This window comes from Ranitomeya imitator, chromosome 1 (genome assembly GCF_032444005.1).
Source record: "Ranitomeya imitator isolate aRanImi1 chromosome 1, aRanImi1.pri, whole genome shotgun sequence".
Taxonomy (NCBI): domain Eukaryota; kingdom Metazoa; phylum Chordata; class Amphibia; order Anura; family Dendrobatidae; genus Ranitomeya; species Ranitomeya imitator.
The window spans coordinates 132,848,245-132,875,238 of NC_091282.1; positions in this window are offsets into that span (position 1 = coordinate 132,848,245).

Genomic DNA, 26,994 nt, shown 5'->3' on the forward strand with positions numbered 1-26,994 from the left:
TCAATCACTATATTCTGCTATGTAAAACAATAACAGCTATACTTACCTCTGGTGCCGGAAATGTTCCCTTGATGTCGGCACCGGCTCTCCCCTACTCGCGTGACATGTGACGAGTCCGTCAGCCCCTTCAACACCAAGATTGAAAATAATATTGCTATAAAAGGAGCAAATAATACTGCTAGACCACCACCACTATAATTACTAAAATATAGTGACTGAATAATACCACCATATGATCATTGACAAAAACCACTGTACTATTACCCATTTTACCACAATGCATTGACCATATAGTGATAGATAACAGTTACAAACAGAAGCTCTGTAGATAAGTGTATACAGTGCATATAAATCCAGTGACAGGTGATATCTCTCTGTAGTTATTTACATGTATTTCCTTTTTCTCCTCCGTCCAGCCCAGATTGCCATGAAGACTTCTTCCCTTCCATCTATGCCTCTTCTCTAAAGCATGTAACGCATAGATATGTTGAGTATATCACTTTTACAGCACCGTCATCATTTTCACACCACCATCTATAATTAATCCCACCCCCATAGCCATACACAGTAAAAGCACCCCCCATAGTAATTGTGCCCCACCTCACTAACAGTGCACGCCTTGTTCCTCTGCACAATGTTAATGCTCCCCATGACCTCTTTGTGTTTCCACGCAATAATAATATAATAATAATAATGTGACTGTCAAGATCTTGCCATTCATGAGTTACTAGGGTCAAAGTGAGTGATAGCTCAGCTGCTGTGTAGAATGCAGGGGCGTGCTGGGCTGTCAGTTTTGTGAATTACAGCCCAATCGCCCAATCAGTGGTAGGATTGAACTGGGTTGTCAGAATTGTGAATGACAGCCCAGCCATCCATTTAGGCCAGTCGCAACTATAGTGGTGTGTGAACTTTGTTTTCTAGTGCTCTGTTATTCTGATTGTTTGCTGCCTGACCTTCAACCTTGTCTTTGACCATCCGTTTGCCTAGCCCCTTTGTCTCGTTCCACTACCTCCCCAGAATTCTGACCTTGAACGGTGACTTGTTTTCTACTTTTTTCTTGCCCCTGTGTTTATGATGAGCTATCTTGGTATTTGACCCCGGACCTCTTGACTCTCCTGCCTCATGGCTTGTCCATGAGAAATGATGTTTACAAGTGTCACAGAGACTGTATAAAATAAAGATGTCACCCTGTATGCCTCTATATAATAATGATGTCTGGTGGCACCATGAAGTCACGCCATCACAACGCCTGATGGCCTCTATGCACTCCAAACCCTTGGTAGGTGACAGGCTTAAGGAAGGGTTTAGCAAGAAAGTGAAGGGGCAAGAAGCCAACAGCTCTATGCTCCACCATGGTTGAGTGAGAATACAGATATTGATGAAAGCTGTGAGTTGTGTTTTATTCTTTCAAGGGAGAGCTTACTTAAATTTAGATGTTGGTTAAAATCAACATAAGATGTGGAGCACGTGGACTACCTTGGCTCTGCTGGGTGATTTTCCATAACTAAAAATCTTGAACCCTTTTGCAAACACAGTATGTACATTAGAGATGATGAGAGCTTCTTAAAGAGGCTAGTGAATATTGAGAATTGGAAGCTACAATTTATTCTAGAGCTTTCCTTTAATGTGATTATAAATTTACAAGAAACAGGGCTCCAATTAAACCATGATAGAGCTTTGTGAAGGAATTCTGTACTGTGCCGCAGGATGCAGTCTAGACATATCATTTAAACATTGATTCAAGTTCTCCTTCCCTCGGATCAAACTTGTACAATGTTCTCAAGAAACAAGAACTGGTCTAAATGTAAGATTCACAGAAAACCTGTAGCATAAAGGTACAGAGGGAAAATACCATATAAAATTTATTTTCCTGTTACACATTTATATCTGTACTGTTCAATACGTAAATTTCAGGTGATCGATTTTTAATTGATTTAATTTCAGTGTTAGTAATTTTTTAAGACATGTAAATATTATTATACCATAGTATTATGTTACTGTCTAGGCAAAGTTCCTGCTTTCCTAGGAACCCAGGAGTTCACTGAGTCATGACACAGCAACAACAGGACCAATACACTTTTTTAAAGGGAATCTATAACCAGAGTTTTCCTATGTAATCTGAGAGCAGTAAAATGTAGGGGCTGAGCCTCTGATTCCGGTCATGTGGCGCTTGCTAAGTAAATAAGGCAGCACACTGTAGCGCTGAAACATGCAAACTTGAAAAACGAAATTTGAACTGCATTACTGTACTAGAAATATGAAAAATGAGAGCGTTTAGCGCATAAAAATGGCCAATTTTATGTGTACCTGGTAGCCCCTTTACGGCATCTCTCTTATACCAGGTCCTACACTTGCCTTACCTCGCTGAGAATAAATGTCCCCATCTGAATAGGTACATGTGAAACCTCTTCCTAGACTAAAATTCTCTCTCTCTCTGTGGAGGGGTATTGGACCTGCTGTAATTAAAACACCTGTGGCTAGGAGGCGGAGTGCACGATCAGAAGGCTAAAGAATACATTTCAAAAACCTGACCGGCACATCCAAACATAGACTCAGTGTGAACAGGTGCTGAACCTAGAGTCGCCAACTCGTATATAGTTAAGTAAATAAGGCAGCACACTGCAGCGCTAGAACATACAAACTTGAAACACGAAATTTGGACTGCATTACTGTACTAGAAATATGAAAAATGAGAGCGTTTAGCGCATAAAAAAGGCCAATTTTATGTGTACCTGGTAGCCCCTTTACGGCATGTGGCACTTGCTGGTCTGTATGATGTCATTTTGGTATAATCATTGTGTTATCTGCTGAAGATCTAGCAATGCTCAAGATACTGAGCTCTGTATAACCCCTCCCACACCACTGAATGGCAGCCTTCTGTGTACACTGTGCATAGGCAGAAAGTTGCTAATAAGTGTTGGGGGTGTGATTACACAGAGCAATTGGCTAGGAGGCACGAGACAATTAGCCCTCTAGTGATAATCTCCTGCTGATGAAACAGTGATTTTATTGAAACAGCACAGCAAGTGGCAGATCACTGGAATCAGGCTCTCAACCCCTACATCATGCTACTCTCAGATTTCATAGCAAAAACCTGCTGACAGATTCCCTTTATTGAGGAAGGAAACATGATTTTAGCTACTTGAAGATACTTTACCAAAGTGCTAAATATTTTGAGTCAAATTATACCACTGGATAACAATGATGAATTGCTGTGCATCTACACCAAGCTTTCGTTAAAGGGAACCTGTCAACAGGATTGTGCACAGTAACCTACAGACACTGTCAGGTGGACGTCGTTATGCTGATTAAAATGATACCTTGGTAGATGAAATCCGTCTTGTGGTTGTTGTTTAATCTTTACTTTCAGTTTTGTGTTATTGATATGCTGGTGCTCCGGGGCGGCCTGGAGGAGGCGTCTTTATGTGGTTCTCCGATTATCTATTCATGTAGAAGCATAATCGCATGTGTAATGTGCATAGAATTATTTTGGTTGAGGTTATTCTGAAAGTTAAAAACAAATCCAGTGCAGTAGCAGCTATCTGTGTATATAGAGGTGATCCGACGGCTGCTACTGTGCAGGATCGCAGTTGCATTGTAAATAAACACACAGCCAGAATAAAGTCTTTTATTTGAAAACAAAACAAAACACACTTTTACTTTTTTATTTAAAAATAACAATTACAGTGCCTTGGGAAAGTATTCGGCTCCCTGGAACTTTTCAACCTTTTCCCACATATCATGCCTCAAACATAAAGATACCAAATGTAAATTTTTGGTGAAGAATCAACAACAAGTGGAACACAATTGTGAAGTTGAACGAAATTTATTTTAATTTTTTTGTGGAAATTCAAAAACTAAAAAGTGGGGCGTTCAATATTATTCGGCCCCTTTACTTTCAGTGCAGCAAACTCACTCCAGAAGTTCATTGTGGATCTCTGAATGATCCAATGCTGTCCTAAATGCCTAATGATGATGATAAATATAATCCACCTGTGTGTAATCAAGTCTCTGTATAAATGCACCTGCTCTGTGATATTCGCAAGGCACTGTATACTCACTAACGCCTATTGAAGCCCCTGTCTCCTGGTAAAAAAAACAAAAATTAACCATATCCCTCACTTGTCTGTCGTTCTGTCATATGCCTTACTCCATGTCTGGAATAAATAGTTTTCAACCCGGAGGGTGCCAAGATTCGACTGTTCAGACCGAAAACCACTGGAGAATGATCTTCTGTGAGCGCATCGAGGTTACTGCCGGTCACTAAGGCAGCATTTCCAGCCAGATCCGTGAACTGTGGTGACCTTGGTGAGATTACTGCTTGCTCATATGACAGCACTGGCGGTAACGATTTTACCACTGATCAGAGGCAGTGTTTGCCGCACTGTCATGCACATGACAGCGTGGCATACACTGAATGTTCGGGCCCCCTATTCAAGTGAATGATATAATTATTATTCTGGTACCCAAACCAAACTTTTATTTAACTGTTCGGCCGAACCCTCTGGACCCTAACATCTGGGGTTCGCCCATCACTAATCCTAAGGTTATCAATGAAAATGTAGTGGACAACCTCTTTAAATAGTGGGTAAGTTGAAATATCACTATTAGAACAATTTTTACTCTAGAAAAAAGGGGATATACCACCATTAGGCCTCTTTCACAAAAGCATACACATGTGGTCAAAATTGTTGATACCCCTCGTTTAATGACAGAAAAGCCCATAATGGTCACAGTAATAACTTGAATCTGACAAAAGCAATAATAAATAGAAAATCTATGAAAATGAACAAATGAAAGTCAGACATTGATTTTCAACCATGCTTCCACAGAATTAAAAAAATAAAATAAAACTCATGAAATAGACCTGGACAGAAATGATGGTACCCCTGAAAAGAATGTGACAAATGGGAGATGTTAGATCAAGGTGTGTCCACTAATTAGCATCACAGGTGTCTACAATCTTGGAATCAGTGAAAGGCCTGCAGGGGTGGATTAAGGGTAGCCAGGGCCCCAGGCTATTCAAACTCTGTGGCCCCGCGGTCATGTGACGGGGTCATTCGACGGGGTCATCCTGAACCAGATTATTCCAGAAAAATAGTTGCTGAGTGAAACTCCACTTCTCACCTATCACACATTAACAGTTCCCATTACCAGATCACACATATAACCGGCAGCTTTTGTTTTGGCCAAAAGATTTTTCAAGCCGCCACCATAACACGGTAGACCCTTTTGGCCGGGCCCTACTCTATTGTAACCTATTAAATATTTGTTAAAATATGCAATACAATTTAGGTATATTTTTATTTATTTTTCAATTTTTAAATTTACCAATAATATCACATACAAGGAACAAGTACAACACCATGATCAGACCACATATTACCACCAGTGACCGATTAATATCACATACAAAGAACAAATACCACCGCAGCATGACCAGACCACATATTACCACCACAAAGTGACCAAATAGCACATACAAGGAACAAATACCACAACACCATGTCCAGACCACATATTACCACCACATAATGACCTAATACTGCAATACTGATCAGTAATAAAAAACCCCCCACAATACTATCACCATAAATGCCATTATACACAGGAGATCTGTACTTAGTACGCAGTGTCTGTGTAGAAGTTCTACAGTGATCACTGGTGACATTATACACAGGAGCTCTGTATACAGTATACAGTGTATAGTGTCAGTGTATAGGTAACACACTGACTCACCAGTGATGTCTCTAGGTGAAGTACTTCATCTTTTATCCAGCACAGACCGCCATCACTTCTTCCAGCCAGGGCTCATCTCTGCAGGAAATAACATAGTTATCTCGAGCTCCGCTTGCAGAACACATTACTTAATTTTTCCCAACTTCTACATTACACCACATGAAGAAAAAGAGGCAACATAGTGTCAATCAACACAATAACAGGCCTGCCCCCTCATTTAAAACAGTATACTCAAAAAATAAAATAAATACATCACTGCAGTAATAATATCCCTAAATTAGTCCCTATGGTAATAATATTCCCCATCCTGGCCCCTGTGTGTCTCTCTCCTGGCTCCAGCCATATGTTCTACCATCCTGCCCTCATGAGTATCCATTCTGCCCCATATGATCTCCCCATCCTGCCCCATCTGTCTCCATCGTATCCATCCTGCCCCATGATCCAATCCTGCCCCATAATCCTGCACGATCTGTCTCCAATCCTGCCCCCAGTGTCTCCCATCCTGCCCCGTATCTCAGTTCTGCCCTGTATCTCCATTCTGCCCCCTATGTCTCTAGCATTCTGCCCCGTGTCTCCAGCATTTCTGCCCTCAGTGTCTCCAGCATTTCTGCCCCCAGTGTCTCCAGCATTTCTGCCCCCAGAGTGTCCAGCATTTTTGCCCCCAGAGTGTCCAGCATTTCTGCCCCCAGAGTGTCCAGCATTTCTGCCCTCAGTGTCTCCAGCATTCAGCCCCCAGTGTGTCCAGCATTCAGCCCTCAGTGTGTCCAGAATTCAGCCCCAGTGTGTCCAGCATTCTGCCCCCAGTGTGTCCAGCATTCAGCCCCCAGTGTGTCCAGCATCTCTGCCCCATCTGTGTCCAGCATCTCTGCCTTATCTGTGTCCAGCATCTCTGCCCCCAGTGTGTACAGCATCTCTGCCCCATCTGTGTCCAGTATCTCTGCCCCATCTGTGTCCAGCATTTCTGCCCCCATCTGTGTCCAGCATCTCTGCCCCATCTGTGTCCAGCATCTCTGCCCCATCTGTGTCCAGCATCTCTGCCCCATCTGTGTCCAGCATCTCTGCCCCATCTGTGTCCAGCATCTCTGCCCCATCTGTGTCCAGCATCTCTGCCCTCATCTGTGTCCAGAATCTCTGCCCCATCTATGTCCAGCATCTCTGCCCCCATCTGAGTCCAGCATCTCTTCCCCATCTGTGTCCAGCATCTCTGTCCCATCTGTGTCCAGCATCTCTGCCTCATCTGTGTCTAGCATCTCTGCCCCATCTGTGTCCAGCATCTCTGCCCCCAGTGTGTACAGCATCTCTGCCCCATCTGTGTCCAGCATCTCTGCCTCATCTGTGTCCAGCATCTCTGCCCCCAGTGTGTACAGCATCTCTGCCCCCAGTGTGTACAGCATCTCTGCCCCATCTGTGTCCAGCATCTCTGCCCCATCTGTGTCCAGCATCTCTGCCCCCATCTGTGTCCAGCATTTCTGCCCCATCTGTGTCCAGCATCTCTGCCTCATCTGTGTCCAGCATCTCTGCCTCATCTGTGTCCAGCATCTCTGCCACCAGTGTGTACAGCATCTCTGCCCCATCTGTGTCCAGCATCTCTGCCCCATCTGTGTCCAGCATCTCTGCCCCATCTGTGTCCAGCATCTCTGCCGCATCTGTGTCCAGCATCTCTGCCCCATCTGTGTCCAGCATCTCTGCCCCCATCTGTGTCCAGCATCTCTGCCCCATCTGTGTCCAGCATCTCTGCCCCATCTGTGTCCAGCATCTCTGCCCCCATCTGTGTCCAGCATCTCTGCCCCATCTGTGTCCAGCATCTCTGCCCCCATCTGTGTCCAGCATCTCTGTCCCATCTGTGTCCAGCATCTCTGCCCTCATCTGTGTCCAGCATCTCTGTCCCCAGTGTCTCCAGCATTCTGCCCTGGGCCCCCAGACCGCTGCTCTCAATTAAAAAAAAAAAAAGTTCTTCTCACATGGCCGCGCTCCTGTGGCGAAGCTCCCTCCCCGCAGCTGAAGCGCGCACTCGCCGGCGACTGATAATCACGTCAGATGCCGGCGACATACGCGCTGCAGCTGACATCATCTGCCAGCCTCCGATTGGCTGGTGGCTGTTAACTATTGACGTTAAACTGCCGCAGCGCTGGTCGGGGCCTGGTGAGCAGATGAGACGGGGCCTGATGCGGGCCCCCTCTGCCCACCATGCCCCATACGCCAGTCAGGGCAGTAATGCCCTGATGGCGGCTGAGGTCAATCTAAAGCGGTAACCCAGACCCCCCCACACCACTGGGCCCTGAGCTACCACCCAGATTGACCTCATTATAATCCGCCACTGGTGGCCTGTATATAGAGCTACAGATACTCACTGTGCTGATTGGTGACATGGTGTGTATCACACTCAACATGGACCAGAGGAAGCGAAGGAAAGACTTGTCGCAGAAGATTACAAAGAAAATTATAGACAAGTATGTTAAAGGTAATAGTTATAAAACCATCTCCAAGGAGCTTGATGTTCCTGTGACTACAGTTGCACATATTACAACCCCTGGTAAAAATTATGGAATCACCGGCCTTAAAGGATGTTCATTCAGTTGTTTAATTTTGTAGAAAAAAAGCAAATGACAGACATGGTACAAAACTAAAGTCATTTCAAATGGCAACTTTCTGGCTTTAAGAAACACTAAAAGAAATCAAGAACAAAAAATGTGGTAGTCAGTAATGGTTACTTTTTTTAACCAAGCATAGGGGAAAAATTATGGAGTCACTCAATTCTGAGGAAAAAATTATGGAATCACCCTGCAAATTTTCAAATCCAAAAATAACACCTGCATCAAATTAGATCTGCTCGTTAGTCTGCATCTAAAAAAGAGTGATCACACCTTGGAGAGCTGTTGCACCAAGTGGACTGACATGAATCATGGCTCCAATGTGAGAGATGTCAATTGAAACAAAGGAGAGGATTATCAAACTCTTAAAATAGGGTAAATTATCACGCAATGGTGCATAAGATGTTGGTTGTTCGCAGTCAGCTGTGTCTAAAATATGGACCAAATACAAACAACATGGGAAAGTTGTTAAAGACAAACATAAAGGTTTAACAATGATAAATGTAAGGTTATACACATGGGAAGAAGGAATCAATGTCACCATTACACACTGAATGGGAAACCACTGGGTAAATCTGACAGGGAGAAGGACTTGGGGATCCTAGTTAATGATAAACTTGCCTGGAGCAGCCAGTGCCAGGCAGCAGCTGCCAAGGCAAACAGGATCATGGGGTGCATTAAAAGAGGTCTGGATACACATGATGAGAGCATTATACTGCCTCTGTACAAATCCCTAGTTAGACCGCACATGGAGTACTGTGTCCAGTTTTGGGCACCGGTGCTCAGGAAGGATATAATGGAACTAGAGAGAGTACAAAGGAGGGCAACAAAATTAATAAAGGGGATGGGAGAACTACAATACCCAGATAGATTAGCGAAATTAGGATTATTTAGTCTAGAAAAAAGACGACTGAGGGGCGATCTAATAACCATGTATAAGTATATAAGGGGACAATACAAATATCTCGCTGAGGATCTGTTTATACCAAGGAAGGTGACGGGCACAAGGGGGCATTCTTTGCGTCTGGAGGAGAGAAGGTTTTTCCACCAACATAGAAGAGGATTCTTTACTGTTAGGGCAGTGAGAATCTGGAATTGCTTGCCTGAGGAGGTGGTGATGGCGAACTCAGTCGGGGGGTTCAAGAGAGGCCTGGATGTCTTCCTGGAGCAGAACAATATTGTATCATACAATTAGGTTCTGTAGAAGGACGTAGATCTGGGGATTTATTATGATGGAATATAGGCTGAACTGGATGGACAAATGTCTTTTTTCGGCCTTACTAACTATGTTACTATGTTACTATACTGGTAGACCAAGGAAGACATCAAAGCGTCAAGACCAGAAACTTAAAGCAATATGTGTTAGGACTGGCGGAATGCACCAAGACAGATGGTATAGATGCGTTCGCAGTCCGGGGTCCACCGTGCAGGTGAAAACCTGCTGCTAGCAATTAGCAGACTATATGGCGGTACACTAGAGTATACACGCGTGGGTTAACCTCACCCAGCGTGAAAGAAGCAATCCTGTTAAGGCACAGGACCGCGGTATCGCACCTAAAGCGCGAACAAGTAGTCAGCGAACTCAACCCCAACTGGGATTGAAGTCCGATTAGACCCTTGCTGGCGCAACACCGCAACTGGGTGTGAAATGAAACAGAAGAGCATGCAGTGCCGCACTAACGAACGCCACTAACCACCCAGGCTTGGGTAAGGAAAGCACAGAGGAAGTGCACGGCGCCGTACTGGCGGTCACAGCAACTGGACGCTATAATGTGTGACTAGTGCTGTAGGATAAGTCGGGCGCTAGGTAGCAGCCATACACCTTCCGCGAACAGTCATACTATAGGGTAGGGGTATCCAAGGACGACTTGCACTCACAACATACACACATTAGCAATTGTTTGACAGTACTAGCGCATGGCCGTGCGGTCATGCGCAGTTTATAAAGCAGCAGCACAGGAAGTGGCCACAGCACTTTTGCCCTTCTAGGACCTGCCAAGAGGACCAATGGAATGTGCTGCAGAGCCTGAGCACATGACCCTCGATCTCCAACGGGAAACCTTACGCTGGGCATGCTCAGTACGAGCAGACAAGGACTTAGTCCCAGAGAAGTCCGCTCGCTGCTGACCAGCACAGACTTTAATAGCAGAGACTGGAGAAGCAGCAGTAACTCTCAGAACAGAGTGAGAATAAGCAAGACGCTGGGACCGACGTCCTTGCTGAGCAGACTCCACTGCGGCTGGACAAGAATGGGAGACCGCAGCGGAGGTGGCTCGAGATTCCCCCTGTGCAGAAGCGGGAACTCGACCCCTAACAATATGTCTCCAAAACAGGAAATGCACAACAAAACAAATGAGAAACAAATGGGTGGAAACTGGAGTCAACGTCTGTGACCTAATTGTAAAAAACCGCTTAAAGGAAATGGGATTTACATACAGAAAAGCTAAACGAAAGCCATCATTAACACCTCAACAGAAAAAACAAGGTTACAATGGGCTAAGGAAAAGAAATTGTGGACTGTGGATGACTGGATGAAAGTCATATTCAGTGAAGAAGCGCGAATCTGCATTGGGCAAGGTGATGATGCTGGAACGTTTGTTTGGTGCCGTTCCAATGAGATTTATAAGGATGACTGCCTGAAAAGAACATGCAAATTTCCAGTCATTGATGATATGGAACTGCATGTCAGGTAAAGGCACTGGGGAGATGGCTGTCATTACATCTTCAATAAATGCACATGTTTATGTTGATATTTTGGACACTTTTCTTATCCCATCAATTGAAAGGATGTTTGGGGATGATGAAATCATTTTTCAAGATGATAATGCATTCTGCCATAGAGCAAAAACTGTGAAAACATTCTTTGAAAAAAGACTCATAAGGTCAATGTCATGGCCTGCAAATAGTCCGGATCTCTATCCAATTGAAAATCTTTGGTGGAAGTTGAAGAAAATGGTCCGTGACAAGGCTCCAACCTGCAAAGCTGATCTGGCAACAGCAATCAGAGAAAGTTGGAGCCAGATTGATGAAGAGTACTGTTTGACACTCATTAATCCATGCTTCAGAGACTGCAAGCTGTTATAAAAGCCAGAGGTGGTGCAACAAAAAACTAGTGATGTTTTGGAGTGTTTTTTTGTTTGTCTGTTTTTCATGATTCCATAATTTTTTCCTCAGAATTGAGTGATTCCATAATTTTTCCCTATTCTTGGCTAAAAAAGTAATCATTACTGACTACCACATTTTTGTTCTTGATTTGTTTTAGTGTTTCTTAAAGCCAGAAAATTGCCACTTGAAATGACTGTAGTTTTGTGCCATGTCTGTGATCTGCTTTTTTTCTACAAAATTAAACACCTGAATGAACATCCTCCAAGTCCGGTGATTCCATAATTTTTGCCAGGGGTTGAATTCAGAAATTTAAGATCCATGGGACTGTAGCCAACCTTCCTGGATGTGGCCGCAGGAGGAAAATTGATTACAAATCAAAGAGACGGATAATACGAATGGTAACAAAAGAGCCCAGAAAAACTTCTAAACAGATTAAAGGTGAACTTCAAGGTCAAGGAACATCAGTGTCAGATCGCACCATTTGTCGTTGTCTGAGCCAAAGTGGACTTCATGGGAGACGACCAAGGAGGACACCATGGCTGAAAAAAAATCATAAAAAAGCCAGACTGGAATTTGCCAAACTACATGTTGACAAGCCACAAAGGTTCTGGGAGCATGTCCTATGGACAGATGAGACATAATGGTACTTTTTGGCAAGGCACATCAGCTCTATGTTCACAGATGGAGAAATGAAGCATATGAAGAAAAGAACACAGTCCCTACTGTGAAACATGGAGGAGGCTCTGTTATGTTCTGGGGCTACTTTGCTGCACCTGGCACAGGGTGTCTAGAATCTGTAGAGGTTACAATGTTATCTCAAGACTATCAAGGGATTCTAGAGAGAAATGTGCTGCCCAGTGTCAGAAAGCTTGGTCTAAGTGACCTAAATCCTATAGAGCATCTTTGGAAAGAGCTGAAACATGCCGTCTGGAAAAGGCAACCTTTAAACACGAGACAACTGGAGCGCTTTGCTCTTGAGTAGTGGGCCAAAATACCTGTCGAGAGGTTCAGAAGTCTCATTGCCAGTTACAGAAATCGTTTGATTGTAGTAATTGCCTCAAAAGGATGTGCATCAAAATATTAAGTTAATGGTACCATCATTTCTGTCCAGACCTATTTCATGAGTTTTATTTTTTTTAAATTCTGTGGAAGCATGGTTGAAAAGCAATGTCTGACTTTCATTTATTCATTGTCAAAGATTTATTATTTAATATTACTTTTGTCAGATTCAAGTTATTTCTGTGACCATTGTGGGTTCTTCTGTCATTAACCCCTTAAGCCCCAAGGGTGGTTTGCACGTTAATGACCTGGCCAATTTTTACAATTCTGACCACTGTCCCTTTATGAGGTTATAACTCTGGAACGCTTCAACGGATCCTGGTGATTCTGACATTGTTTTTTCATGACATATGGTACTTCATGATAGTGGTAAAATTTCTTTGATAAGACTTGTGTTTATTTGTGAAAAAAATGGAAATTTGGTGAAAATTTTGAAAATCTCACACTTTTCCAACTTTTTCTATGCCCTTAAATCACAGAGATATGTCACACAAAATACTTAATAAGTAACATTTCACACATGTCTACTTTACATCAGCACAATTTTAGAACCAATTTTTTTTTATTAGGGAGTTATAAGGGTTAAAAGTTGACCAGTAATTTCTCATTTTTACAACACCATTTTTTTTAGGGACAACATCTCATTTGAAGTCATTTTGAGGGCTCTATATGATAGAAAATAACCAAGTGTGACACTATTCTAAAAACTGCACCCCACAAGGTGCTTAAAACCACATTCAAGAAGTTAATTAACCCTTCAGGTGTTTCACAGGAATTTTTGGAATGTTTAAATAAAAATGAACATTTAACCTTTTTTCACACAAAATTTATTTCAGCTCCAATTTGATTTATTTTACCAAGGGTAACAGGAGAAAATGGACCACAAAAGTTGTTGTACAATTTATCCTGAGTACGCCGATACCCCATATGTGGGGGTAAACCACTGTTTGGGTGCATGGCAGAGCTCGGAAGGGAAGGAGCGCTATTTGACTTTTCAATGCAACATTGACTGGAATTGAGATAGGACACCATGTCGCGTTTAGAGAGTCCCTGATGTGCCTAAACATTGAACCCCCCCACAAGTGACACCATTTTGGAAAGTAGACCCCATAAGGAACTTATCTAGATGTGTGGAGAGCACTTTGACCCACCAAGTGCTTCACAGAAGTTTATAATGCGCCGTAAAAATAAAAAATCATATTTTTTCACAAAAATGATTTTTTGCCCCCAATTTCTTATTTTCCCAAGGGGAAGAGAAGAAATTGGACCCCAAAAGTTGTTATGCAATTTGACCTGAGTACGCTGATACCCCATATGTGGGGGTAAACCACTGTTTGGTCGCATGGCAAAGCTCAGAAGGGAAGGAGCGCCGTTTGACTTTTCAATGCAAAATTGACAGGAATTGAGATGGGATGCCATGTTGCGTTTGGAGAGCCACTGATGTGCCTAAACATTGAGACCCCCCAAAAGTGACACAATTTTGGAAAGTAGGCCAACTAAGGAACTTATCTAGATGTGTTGTGAGAGCTTTGAACCCCCAAGTGTTTCATTACAATTTATAACACAGAGCCGTGAAATTAAAAATTATTTTTTTCCCACAAAAATTATTTTTAGCCCCCACTTTTGTATTTTCCCAAAGGTAACAGTAGAAATTGGACTCCAAAAGTTGGTGTCCAATTTGTCCTGAGTACGCTGATACCCCATATGTGGAGCCCCATTTGGAATTCAGACTTAGATGGATTGGTCTGCAGGCATCACTGCAAAAGAGCCCCTAATGTACCTTAACAGTAAAAACCCCCACAAGTGACCCCATATTTGAAACTAGACCCCTCAAGGAACTTATCTAGATGAGTTGTGAGAACTTTGAACCCCGTGTGTTTGACTACAGTTTATAACGCAGAGCCGTGAATATAAAAAATCATTTTTTCCCACAAAAATGTTTTTTTAGCCCCCCAAATTTTTATTTTTCCAAGGGTAACAAGAGAAATTGGACCCCAAAATTTGTTGTCTAACTTGTCCTGAGTACGCTGATACCCAATATGTTGGGGTAAACCCTTGTTTGGGCGCACGGGAGAGCTCGGAAGGGAAGGAGCACTGTTTTACTTTTTCAACGCAGAATTGGCTGGAATTGAGATGGGACGCCAGGTCGCGTTTGGACAGCCCCTGATGTGCCTAAACAGTGGAAACCCCCAATTCTAACTGAAACCCTAACCCTAGCCCCAACCCTAACCCTAGCCCCAACCCTAGCCCTAACCCTAGCCCTAACCCTAACTCTAGCCCTAACCCTAACCCTAAACCTAACCCTGACCCTAACCCTTGCCCTAACCCTAGCCCTAACCCTAACCCTAGACCTAACCCTAGCCCTAACCCTAGCCCTATCCCTAGCCCTAATCCTAACCCTAGCCCTAATCTTAACCCTAGCCCTAACCCTAGCCCTAACCCTAGCCCTAACCCTAACCCTAGCCCTATCCCTAGTGTTGTGAATTCTGTGGCAGAGCTCCCTCCTGTGGTCACAAGTGGTACTTTGGCTGATTCTCTCTGGGAGCTTCCGTTTGTGGAGGAAAGTGGTACTGCGGCTTCTGAGTTTCCTACCTCAGGTGATCTGGTGAGGTCGTTAGGTGCTTCTCTACTTAACTCCACCTAATGCTTTGATCCTGGCTTCCTGTCAATGTTCCAGTGTTGGACTTGTTTTTCCCTGGATCATTCCTGTGGCCTGCTGCTCTGCATAGCTAAGTTCTTCTTTGCTATTTGTTTGCTATTTTTTCTGTCCAGCTTGTCTAATTGTTTTGCTGGAAGCTCTGGGACGCAAAGGGTGTACCTCCGTGTCGTTAGTTCGGTACGGAGGGTCTTTTTGCCCCCTTTGCGTGGTTTTCTTTAGGGTTTTGTGTAGACCGCAAAGTTATCTTTCCTATCCTCGCTCTGTTAAGAAAGTCGGGCCTCACTTTGCTGAATCTATTTCATCCCTACGCTTGTCTTTTCATCTTTACTCACAGTCATTATATGTGGGGGGCTGCCTTTTCCTTTGGGGTATTTCTCTGAGGCAAGGTAGGCTTATTTTCTATCTTCAGGCTAGTTAGTTTCTCAGGCTGTGCCGAGTTGCATAGGCAGAGTTAGGCGCAATCCACGGCTGCCTCTAGTGTTGTTTGGAGAGGATTAGAGATTGCGGTCTGCAGAGTTCCCACGTCTCAGAGCTCGTTCTATGATTTTGGGTTATTGTCAGATCACTGTATGTGCTCTGACCTCCATGTCCATTGTGATACTGAATTGCCTTTCATAACAGTACAGGAAGCCAAAAGTGCTAATGATTCTCAATAGAGGGAAAAAAGAAGTTCTGAGACCATTTTTTTTTCTTTGCACTGTGTTTTGCCTTTTTTTTCCCCTAGACATTTGGGTGGTTCAGGACACAGGTGTAGCAATGGACATTAAAGGTCTGTCTTCATGTGTGGATAAGCTCACGGCAAGAGTTCAAAATATTCAAGATTTTGTGGTTCAGAATTCTTTGCTAGAACCGAGAATTCCTATTCCAGATTTTTTTTTGGAGATAGAACTAAATTTCTGAGTTTCAAAAATAATTGTAAACTATTTTTGGCTTTGAAACCTCGCTCCTCTGGTGACCCAGTTCAACAGGTTAGGATCGTCATTTCTTTTTTGCGTGGCGACCCTCAGGACTGGGCGTTTTCTCTTGCGTCAGGAGATCCTGCATTGAGTAATATTGATGCGTTTTTCCTGGCGCTTGGGTTGCTGTACGATTATTATTATTATTATTTATTTATATAGCACCATTGATTCCATGGTGCTGTACATGAGAAGGGGTTACATACAAGTTACAAATATCACATACAGTAAACAAACTAACAAAGACGGACTGATACAGAGGGGCGAGGACCCTGCCCTTGCGGGCTTACATTCTACAGGATTATGGGGAAGGAGACAGTAGGTTGAGGGTTGCAGGAGCTCCGGTGTTGGTGAGGCGGTAGCTCCGGTGTTGGTGAGGTGGTAGCTCCGGTGTTGGTGAGGCGGTAGCTTCGTTGGTGATGAGGCAGCAGCGGTGTCAGTGCAGGCTGTAGGCTTTCCTGAAGAGATGAGTTTTCAGGTTCCGTCTGAAGGATCCGACTGTGGTTAATAGTCGGACGTATTGGGGCAGAGAGTTCCAGAGGATGGGGGATATTCGGGAGAAGTCTTGGAGGCGATTGGATGAGGAGCGAATAAGTGTGGAGGAGATAAGGAGGTCTTGGGAGGACCGGAGGTCACGTGAGGGAAGATATCGAGAGATTAGTTCAGAGATATATGGAGGAGACAGGTTGTGGATGGCTTTGTAGGTCAGTATTAGCAATTTGAACTGGATACGCTGAGGGAATGGGAGCCAGTGAAGAGATTTGCAGAGGGGGGAAGCGGAGGAGTAGCGAGGAGAGAGATGGATTAGTCGGGCAGCAGAGTTAAGGATGGACTGGAGAGGTGCAAGGGTGTTAGCAGGGAGGCCACAGAAAAGGATGTTGCAGTAGTCAAGGCGGGAAATGATGAGGGCGTGCACAAGCATTTTAGTAGATTGGGGGTTGAGGAAAGGACGGATCCTGGAGATATTTTTGAGCTGGAGGCGACAGGAGGTGGAAAGAGCTTGGATGTGTGGTTTGAAGGACAGGGCAGAGTCGAAGGTTACTCCGAGGCAGCGGACTTCGGGTACAGGGGAAAGCATGATGTCATTGACTGCGATAGATAGGTCAAGTAAGGAAGATTTGTGGGATGGAGGAAAGATGATGAGTTCAGATTTGTCCACATTGAGTTTGAGGAAGCGAGAGGAGAAGAAGGAGGATATGGCTGATAGGCACTCTGGGATTCTGGACAGCAGAGCGGTGACGTCTGGGCCAGAGAGGTAGATCTGAGTGTCGTCAGCATAGAGGTACTGGAATGAGCCTAATTCAGTGGATCAGGCAGAAAAAAATTTGCTGGCTCTTTGTCAGGCTCAGGATGAGATAGAGGTATATTGTCAGAAATTTAGAAAGTGGTCTGTACTCACTCAGTGGAATGAAGGTGCGCTTGCAGCTATATTCAGAAAGGGTCTCTCTGAAGCCCTTAAGGATGTCATGGTGGGATTTCCTATGCCTGCTGGTTTGAATGAGTCTATGTCTTTGGCCATTCAGATCGGTCGACGCTTGCGTGAGCGTAAATCTGTGCACCATTTGGCGGTATTACCTGAGCTTAAACCTGAGCCTATGCAGTGTGATAGAACTTTGACCAGAGTTGAACGGCAAGAACACAGACGTCTGAATGGTCTGTGTTTCTACTGTGGTGATTCCACTCATGCTATCTCTGATTGTCCTAAGCGCACTAAGCGGTTCGCTAGGTCTGCCACCATTGGTACGGTACAGTCAAAATTTCTTCTGTCCGTTACCTTGATCTGCTCTTTGTCATCGTATTCTGTCATGGCATTTGTGGATTCAGGTGCTGCCCTGAATTTGATGGACTTGGAATATGCTAAGCGTTGTGGGTTTTTCTTGGAGCCCTTGCAGTTTCCTATTCCCTTGAGAGGAATTGATGCTACGCCTTTGGCCAAGAATAAGCCTCAATACTGGACCCAGCTGACCATGTGCATGGCTCCTGCACATCAGGAGATTATTCGCTTTCTGGTATTGCATAATCTGCATGATGTGGTCGTGTTGGGGTTGCCATGGCTACAAGCCCATAATCCAGTATTAGATTGGAAATCCATGTCGGTGTCCAGCTGGGGTTGTCAGGGGGTACATGGTGATGTTCCATTTCTGTCAATTTCGTCATCCACCCCTTCTGAGGTTCCAGAGTTCTTGTCTGATTACCGGGATGTATTTGATGAGCCCAAGTCCGATACCCTACCTCCGCATAGGGATTGTGATTGTGCTATCAATTTGATTCCTGGTAGTAAATTCCCAAAAGGTCAACTGTTTAATTTATCCGTGCCTGAGCACGCCGCTATGCGCAGTTATGTGAAGGAATCCCTGGAGAAGGTGCATATTCGCCCGTCATCGTCGCCATTAGGAGCAGGGTTCTTTTTTGTAGCCAAGAAGGATGGTTCGCTGAGACCTTGTATAGATTACCGCCTTCTAAATAAGATCACGGTTAAATTTCAGTACCCCTTGCCATTGTTATCTGATTTGTTTGCTCGGATTAAGGGGGCTAGTTGGTTCACCAAGATAGATCTTCGTGGTGCGTATAATCTGGTGCGAATCAGGCGAGGCGATGAATGGAAAACTGCATTTAATACGCCCGAGGGTCATTTTGAGTATTTAGTGATGCCATTCAGACTTGCCAATGCTCCATCAGTGTTTCAGTCCTTTATGCATGACATCTTCCGAGAGTACCTGGATAAATTCCTGATTGTGTACTTGGATGACATTTTGATCTTCTCGGATGATTGGGAGTCTCATGTGAAGCAGGTCAGAACGGTTTTTCAGGTCCTGCGTGCTAATTCTTTGTTTGTGAAGGGATCAAAGTGTCTTTTTGGTGTGCAGAAGGTTTCATTTTTGGGGTTCATCTTTTTCCCTTCTACTATCGAGATGGATCCTGTTAAGGTCCAAGCCATCCATGATTGGACTCAGCTGACATCTCTGAAAAGTCTGCAAAAGTTCATGGGCTTTGCTAATTTTTATCGTCGCTTCATCTGCAATTTTTCTAGTATTGCCAAACCATTGACCGATTTGACCAAGAAGGGTGCTGATGTGGTCAATTGGTCTTCTGCTGCTGTGGAGGGTTTTCAGGAGTTGAAGCGTCGTTTTTCTTCTGCCCCTGTGTTGTGTCAGCCAGATGTTTCTCTTCCGTTCCAGGTCGAGGTTGATGCTTCTGAGATTGGAGCAGAGCTGTTTTGTCGCAGAGAGGTTCTGATTGCTCAGTGATGAAACCATGCGCTTTTTTTTCCAGGAAGTTTTCGCCTGCTGAGCGAAATTATGATGTGGGCAACCGAGAGTTGCTGGCCATGAAGTGGGCATTCGAGGAGTGGCGTCATTGGCTTGAAGGAGCTAAGCATCGCGTGGTGGTATTGACTGATCATAAGAACTTGACTTATCTCGAGTCTGCTAAGCGTTTGAATCCTAGACAGGCTCGTTGGTCGCTGTTTTTTGCCCGTTTTGACTTTGTGATTTCGTACCTTCCGGGCTCTAAAAATGTGAAGGCGGATGCTCTGTCTAGGAGTTTTGTGCCCGACTCTCCGGGTTTGTCTGAGCCGGCGGGTATCCTCAAGGAAGGAGTAATTGTGTCTGCCTGGGTCAGTAGATAAATGCTTGGCGAATTTAACGTTTCGGCCAGCCCGTGGCTTTGCTCACAAAATCGCCTAATGGAAATCTGTTGTTTAAAGTAAGGATACCGTATGGCTGATGAGTCAGATAGGAGGACCCAAATGTGTAACCAAACTGATGTGGTATAAACGCTTGCCCGTGCACTACAGCTGTAATTCCAGCCGGAGGGTAAACAATTGCTGTCGTATATATACACTCAGGAGTACAGATCAGGCTGTGTAGATCATGTGCCTTCTGGACTATCCCAGGAAAAGCCGGGGAAGATAGTGCTGTCTCACATATGGAATCAGGGGCACAGATCAGGTGGTATAATCCCTGTATGGTTTGGTATGTCCCAGATGAAGTCAATGGTAATATCAATCTGTTCTCCTCGTTCCTGTGTGCAGAGCAAGCGTTGGTGGCCAGGTAGAGGGTGCCGACACAGACCTACCCACTGCCTTGACACAGGTCTGTGTCGGCACCCTCCACCTGGCCACCAACGCTTGCTCTGCACACAGGAACGAGGAGAACAGATTGATATTACCATTGACTTCATCTGGGACATACCAAACCATACAGGGATTATACCACCTGATCTGTGCCCCTGATTCCATATGTGAGACAGCACTATCTTCCCCGGCTTTTCCTGGGATAGTCCAGAAGGCACATGATCTACACAGCCTGATCTGTACTCCTGAGTGTATATATACGACAGCAATTGTTTACCCTCCGGCTGGAATTACAGCTGTAGTGCACGGGCAAGCGTTTATACCACATCAGTTTGGTTACACATTTGGGTCCTCCTATCTGACTCATCAGCCATACGGTATCCTTACTTTAAACAACAGATTTCCATTAGGCGATTTTGTGAGCAAGGCCACGGGCTGGCCGAAACGTTAAATTCGCCAAGCATTTATCTACTGACCCAAGCCAAATAAACTTTTGATATATGCAACTTGAAACTATACGAGTGCAGTGATTACTTTGACTTTATGACTTGTGGGATTTAGTGTCCCGTTCACTGGCACCGTGAACTATATTGATTGAGTGCTAGCTTTCCAGATTCTCTACAAGTTAATTGTGTCTGCCATCTCCCCTGATTTGCGGTGGGTGCTGCAAAAATTTCAGGCTAATAAACCTGATCGTTGTCCAGCGGAGAAACTGTTTGTCCCTGATAGGTGGACGAATAAAGTTATCTCTGAGGTTCATTGTTCGGTGTTGGCTGGTCATCCTGGAATCTTTGGTACCAGAGAGTTAGTGGCTAGATCCTTTTGGTGGCCATCTCTGTCACGGGATGTGTGTACTTTTGTGCAGTCCTGTGGGATTTGTGCTCGGGCTAAGCCCTGCTGTTCTCGTGCCAGTGGGTTGCTTTTGCCCTTGCCGGTCCCGAAGAGGCCTTGGACACATATCTCTATGGATTTTATTTCAGATCTTCCCGTTTCTCAAAAGATGTCAGTCATTTGGGTGGTCTGTGATCGCTTTTCTAAGATGGTCCATCTGGTACCCTTGTCTAAATTGCCTTCCTCCTCTGATTTGGTGCCATTGTTCTTCCAGCATGTGGTTCGTTTACATGGCATTCCAGAGAATATCGTTTCTGACAGAGGTTCCCAGTTTGTTTCGAGGTTTTGGCGAGCCTTTTGTGGTAGAATGGGCATTGACTTGTCTTTTTCCTCGGCTTTCCATCCTCAGACTAATGGCCAGACCGAACGAACCAATCAGACCTTGGAAACTTATCTGAGATGCTTTGTTTCTGCCGATCAGGATGACTGGGTGTCCTTTTTGCCTTTGGCTGAGTTCGCCCTTAATAATCGGGCCAGCTCGGCTACCTTGGTTTCGCCATTTTTCTGCAATTCTGGGTTCCATCCTCGTTTCTCTTCAGGACAGGTTGAATCTTCGGACTGTCCTGGTGTGGACACTGTGGTGGACAGGTTGCAGCAGATTTGGACTCATGTAGTGGACAATTTGACCTTGTCCCAGGAGAAGGCTCAACGTTTCGCTAATCGCAGACGCCGTGTGGGTCCCCGACTTCGTGTTGGGGATCTGGTTTGGTTATCTTCTCGTCATATTCCTATGAAGGTTTCCTCTCCTAAGTTTAAACCTCGTTTCATTGGTCCGTATAGGATTTCTGAGGTTCTTAATCCTGTGTCTTTTCGTCTGACCCTCCCAGATTCTTTTTCCATACATAACGTATTCCATAGGTCATTGTTGCGGAGATATGTGGCACCTATGGTTCCATCTGTTGACCCTCCTGCCCCGGTTTTGGTGGAGGGGGAATTGGAGTATATTGTGGAGAAGATTTTGGATTCTCGTGTTTCAAGACGGAAACTCCAGTATCTGGTTAAATGGAAGGGTTATGCTCAGGAAGATAATTCCTGGGTTTTTGCCTCTGATGTCCATGCTCCCGATCTTGTTCGTGCCTTTCATGTGGCTCATCCTGGTCGGCCTGGGGGCTCTGGTGAGGGTTCGGTGACCCCTCCTCAAGGGGGGGGTACTGTTGTGAATTCTGTGGCAGAGCTCCCTCCTGTGGTCACAAGTGGTACTTCGGCTGATTCTCTCTGGGAGCTTCCGTTTGTGGAGGAAAGTGGTACTGCGGCTTCTGAGTTTCCTCCCTCAGGTGATCTGGTGAGGTCGTTAGGTGCTTCTCTACTTAACTCCACCTAATGCTTTGATCCTGGCTTCCTGTCAATGTTCCAGTGTTGGACTTGTTTTTCCCTGGATCATTCCTGTGGCCTGCTGCTCTGCATAGCTAAGTTCTTCTTTGCTATTTGTTTGCTATTTTTTCTGTCCAGCTTGTCTAATTGTTTTGCTGGAAGCTCTGGGACGCAAAGGGTGTACCTCCGTGTCGTTAGTTCGGTACGGAGGGTCTTTTTGCCCCCTTTGCGTGGTTTTCTTTAGGGTTTTGTGTAGACCGCAAAGTTATCTTTCCTATCCTCGCTCTGTTAAGAAAGTCGGGCCTCACTTTGCTGAATCTATTTCATCCCTACGTTTGTCTTTTCATCTTTACTCACAGTCATTATATGTGGGGGGCTGCCTTTTCCTTTGGGGTATTTCTCTGATGCAAGGTAGGCTTATTTTCTATCTTCAGGCTAGTTACTTTCTCAGGCTGTGCCGAGTTGCATAGGCAGAGTTAGGCGCAATCCACGGCTGCCTCTAGTGTTGTTTGGAGAGGATTAGGGATTGCGGTCTGCAGAGTTCCCACGTTTCAGAGCTCGTTCTATGATTTTGGGTTATTGTCAGATCACTGTATGTGCTCTGACCTCCATGTCCATTGTGATACTGAATTGCCTTTCATAACACCCTAGCCCTAATCCTAACCCTAGCCCTAATCCTAACCCTAGCCCTAACCCTAGCCCTAACCCTAGCGCCAACCCTAGCCCTAACCCTAATGGGAAAATGGAAATAAATACAGTTTTTTAATTTTATTATTTTTCCCTAACTAAAATGGTTTTTGCATCTCCATATTTTGAGAGCTATAATTTTTCCATATTTTGGTCCACAGAGTCTTGTGAGGTCTTGTTTTTTGCAGGACGAGTTGACGTTTTTATTGGTAACTTTTTCGGGCATGTGACATTTTTTGATCGCTTTTTATTCCGATTTTTGTGAGGTAGAATGACCAAAAACCAGCTATTCATGAATTTCTTTTTTGGGGGTGTTTATACTGTTCCTCGTTTGGTAAAATTGATAAAGCAGTTTTATTCTTCGGGTCAGTATGATTACAGTGATACCTCATTTATATATTTTTTTAATGTTTTTTCAGCGGTACCATGGTTATTTATATCCGTCTTTTTGATCGCGTGTTATTCCACTTTTTGTTCGGCGGTATGATAATAAAGCGTTGTTTTTTGCCTCTTTTTTTTTGTTTTATTTTTACCGCCATCACTGAAGGGGTTTCCTAGTGGGACAGTTTTATAGGTGGGGTTGTTATGGACGTGGCGATACTAAATATGTGTACTTTTATTATTTTTTTTATTATTTAGATAAAGAAATGTATTTATGGGAACAATATATCTATATTTTTTTCTTTATTTAGGAATTTTTTTTTTTTACACATGTGAATATTTTTTTTTACTTTATAACATTGCCCCGGGGGGTCATCAGGTTACAGTGACAAGTCGCTGATCTGACACTTTGCACAGCACTGTATCTGACATGCAGGGCTGGAGGCTTACCAGCGCTTGCTCTGAGCAGGCGCTGGTAAGCCACCTCCCTGCAGGACCCAGATGTAGCCCGTGGCCATTTTGGATGTGGGGCCTGCAGGGAGAAGGAGGTAGGAGACCCTCGGAGCAACACGATCACATCGCGTTGCTCCGAGGGTCTCAGGGAAGCACGCAGGGAGCCCCCTCCCTGTGCGATACCTCCCTATGCCGCCGGAACACTGCGATCATGTTTGATCGCAGTGTTCCGGGGGTAATGTGCCAGGGGCAGTCCGTGACCGCTCCTGGCACATCACATAGTGCCGGATGTCAGCTGTCACCCGGCCGCGATCGGCCGCGCCCCCCTCCCCCGGTTAGCACGGCCGATCGCATATGACATGCTGTCACGTCACAGGGAATTAAGTCCCAGGTCACCTTGACGGGATAGTACCTCATATGGGATTAAGGGGGTTAAACGAGGGGTACCAACAATTTTGACCACGTTTGTATGTGTAAAACAGATAAAAAAGCACAAACTGCATTTTGTAACCCCTTCGCCTCGAAGCCTGTTTTCACCTTACTGACTAGGCTAATTTTTACAATTCTGGCCACTGTCACTTTATGAGGTCATAACTCTGGAACGCTTCAACGGATCCCGCTGAATCTGAGATTTTTTTCTTGTAATATATTGTACTTCATGACAGTGCCAGCTCCAGGTTTTTGAGGGCCCCGGGCAAAAGAGTCTCAGTGGGACACCCCTTTAACATATACCACGATTCATGATCGCATATAAACACAGCCATGTAGTATATAACACAGCCCATGTAGTATATAACAGCCCATATAGCATATAGCGCAGCCACATAGTATATAACATGGCCCATGTAGTTTATAGAACAGCCATCTAGTATATAGCACAGCCCACGTAGCAGATAACAGCCCACGTAGTATATAGAACAGCCATGTAGTATATAGAGACAGTTGCCCCATATAGTGCTGCACAAACGTTATGGTCCCATAGATGCTCCATACTGACACTTGCCCCATATAGTGCTGCACAAACGTTATTGCCCCATATAGACACTTGCCCCATATAGTGCTGCACAAACGTTATGGCCCCATACAGACACTTGCCCCATATAGTGCTGCACAAACGTTATGGCCCCATAAGATGCTCCATACAGACACTTACCCCATATAGTGCTGCACAAACGTTATGGCCCCATAAGATGCTCCATACAGACACTTGCCCCATATAGTGCTGCACAAATGTTATGGCCCCATAAGATGCTCCATACAGACACTTGCCCCATATAGTGCTGCACAAACGTTATGGCCCCATATGATGCTCCATACAGACACTTGCCCCATATAGTGCTGCACATACGTTATGGCCCCATAAGATGCTCCATACAGACACTTGCCCCATATAGTGCTGGACAAACGTTATTGCCCGATAAAATGCTCCATACAGACACTTGCCCCATTTGCTGTTGCTGCAATAAAAAAAAAATCACATACTCACCTCTCCGTCACTCAGGCCCCCGGCACTTTCAATATTCACCTGTCCTCGTTCCAGCCGCCGCTCCATCTTCTTCAGCGTGTTCTGCACTGACACCAGGCAGAGGGCGCGCACTAACCACGTTGCCGCACCCTCTGACCTGAGCATCACTGCAGAAGACGCTGAAGACGGAGGCGGAGCGGCGGCTGGAACGTGGAGCAGGTGACTATCGCGCAGCGCAGCACAGCGCTCCCCTCCCCATTATACTCACCTGCTCCTGGCGCGGTGCAGTCCCTGCTTCCCAGCACGGCAGCTTCTTCCTGTACTGAGCGGTCACTGTTACCGCTCATTACAGTAATGAATATGCGGCTCCACCCTTATGGGAGGTGGAGCCGCATATTCATTACTGTAATGAGCGGTACCATGTGACCGCTCAGTACGGGAAGAAGCTGCCGGGGAAGCAGGGACCTGCAGGGACCGCACCAGCCTCCAGGAGTAGGTAGGTGAGTATAATTAGACAGCCCCCGGCCGCTCCCCCTCCCAGTGGTCCTAGGCACTGGCAGCTGCCTGCCCCTAACGTCGGCCTTGAATGGGCCCCCCTGTCTCGCCAGGGCATCGGCACTTGCCCGGGTATGCCGAGTGCTGACGCCGGCCCTGCTTCATGATAGTGGTAACATTTGTTTGACATGACTTGCGTTTATTTGTGAAAAAATGGAAATTTGGCGAAAATTTAGAAAATGTAACAATTTTCAAACTTTTAATTTTTATGCCCTTAAATCAGAGAGCCATATCGCACACAATAGTTAATAAATCACATTTCCCACATGTCTACTGTACATCAACATAATTTTTGAAACATTATTTTTTTTGTTAGGAAGTTATAAGGGTTAAAAGTAGACCAACGATTTCTCATTTTTACAACAGAATTTGCAAAACCATTTTTTTAGGGCCCACCTCACATTTAACATGATTTTGAAGGGTCTATATGACAGACAATACCCAGATGTGACACCATTCTAAAAACTGCACCCCTCAAGGTACTCATAACCACATTCAAGAAGTTTATTAACCTTTCAGGTGCTTCACAGGAAGAGTAACAGGAGAAAATGGACCCTTACAGTTTGCTGTGCAATTTATTGTGAGCATGCTGATACCCCATATGTGGGGGAAATCTACTGTTCGGGCGCACAGCAGAGCTTTGAAGGGAAGGAGCGCCATTTTACTTTTTGAATGTAAAATTTGCTGGCATAATTAGCGAATGCCATGTCATGTTTGGAGAGCCCCTGATGTGCCTAAACAGTGGAAACCCCCAACAAATGACACCATTTTGGAAACTAGACCCCTTAAGGAACGTATCTAGATGTGAACCTTGAACCCACAGGTGCTTCACAGAAGTTTATAACATAGAGCCATGAAAATAAAAAAAAATCACATTTTTCTCAGAAAAATCTTTTTTAGTTCCAAATTTTGCTTTTTCATAAGGGTAAAAGGAGAAATTGGACCCCAGAATTTTTTTCAATTTCTCCTGAGTTTACTGATACCCCATATGTGGTCGAAAACTACTTTTGAGGCACAGTGCAAAGCTCAGAAGAGATTTTGTTGCATTGGTTTGAGGGTGCCATGTC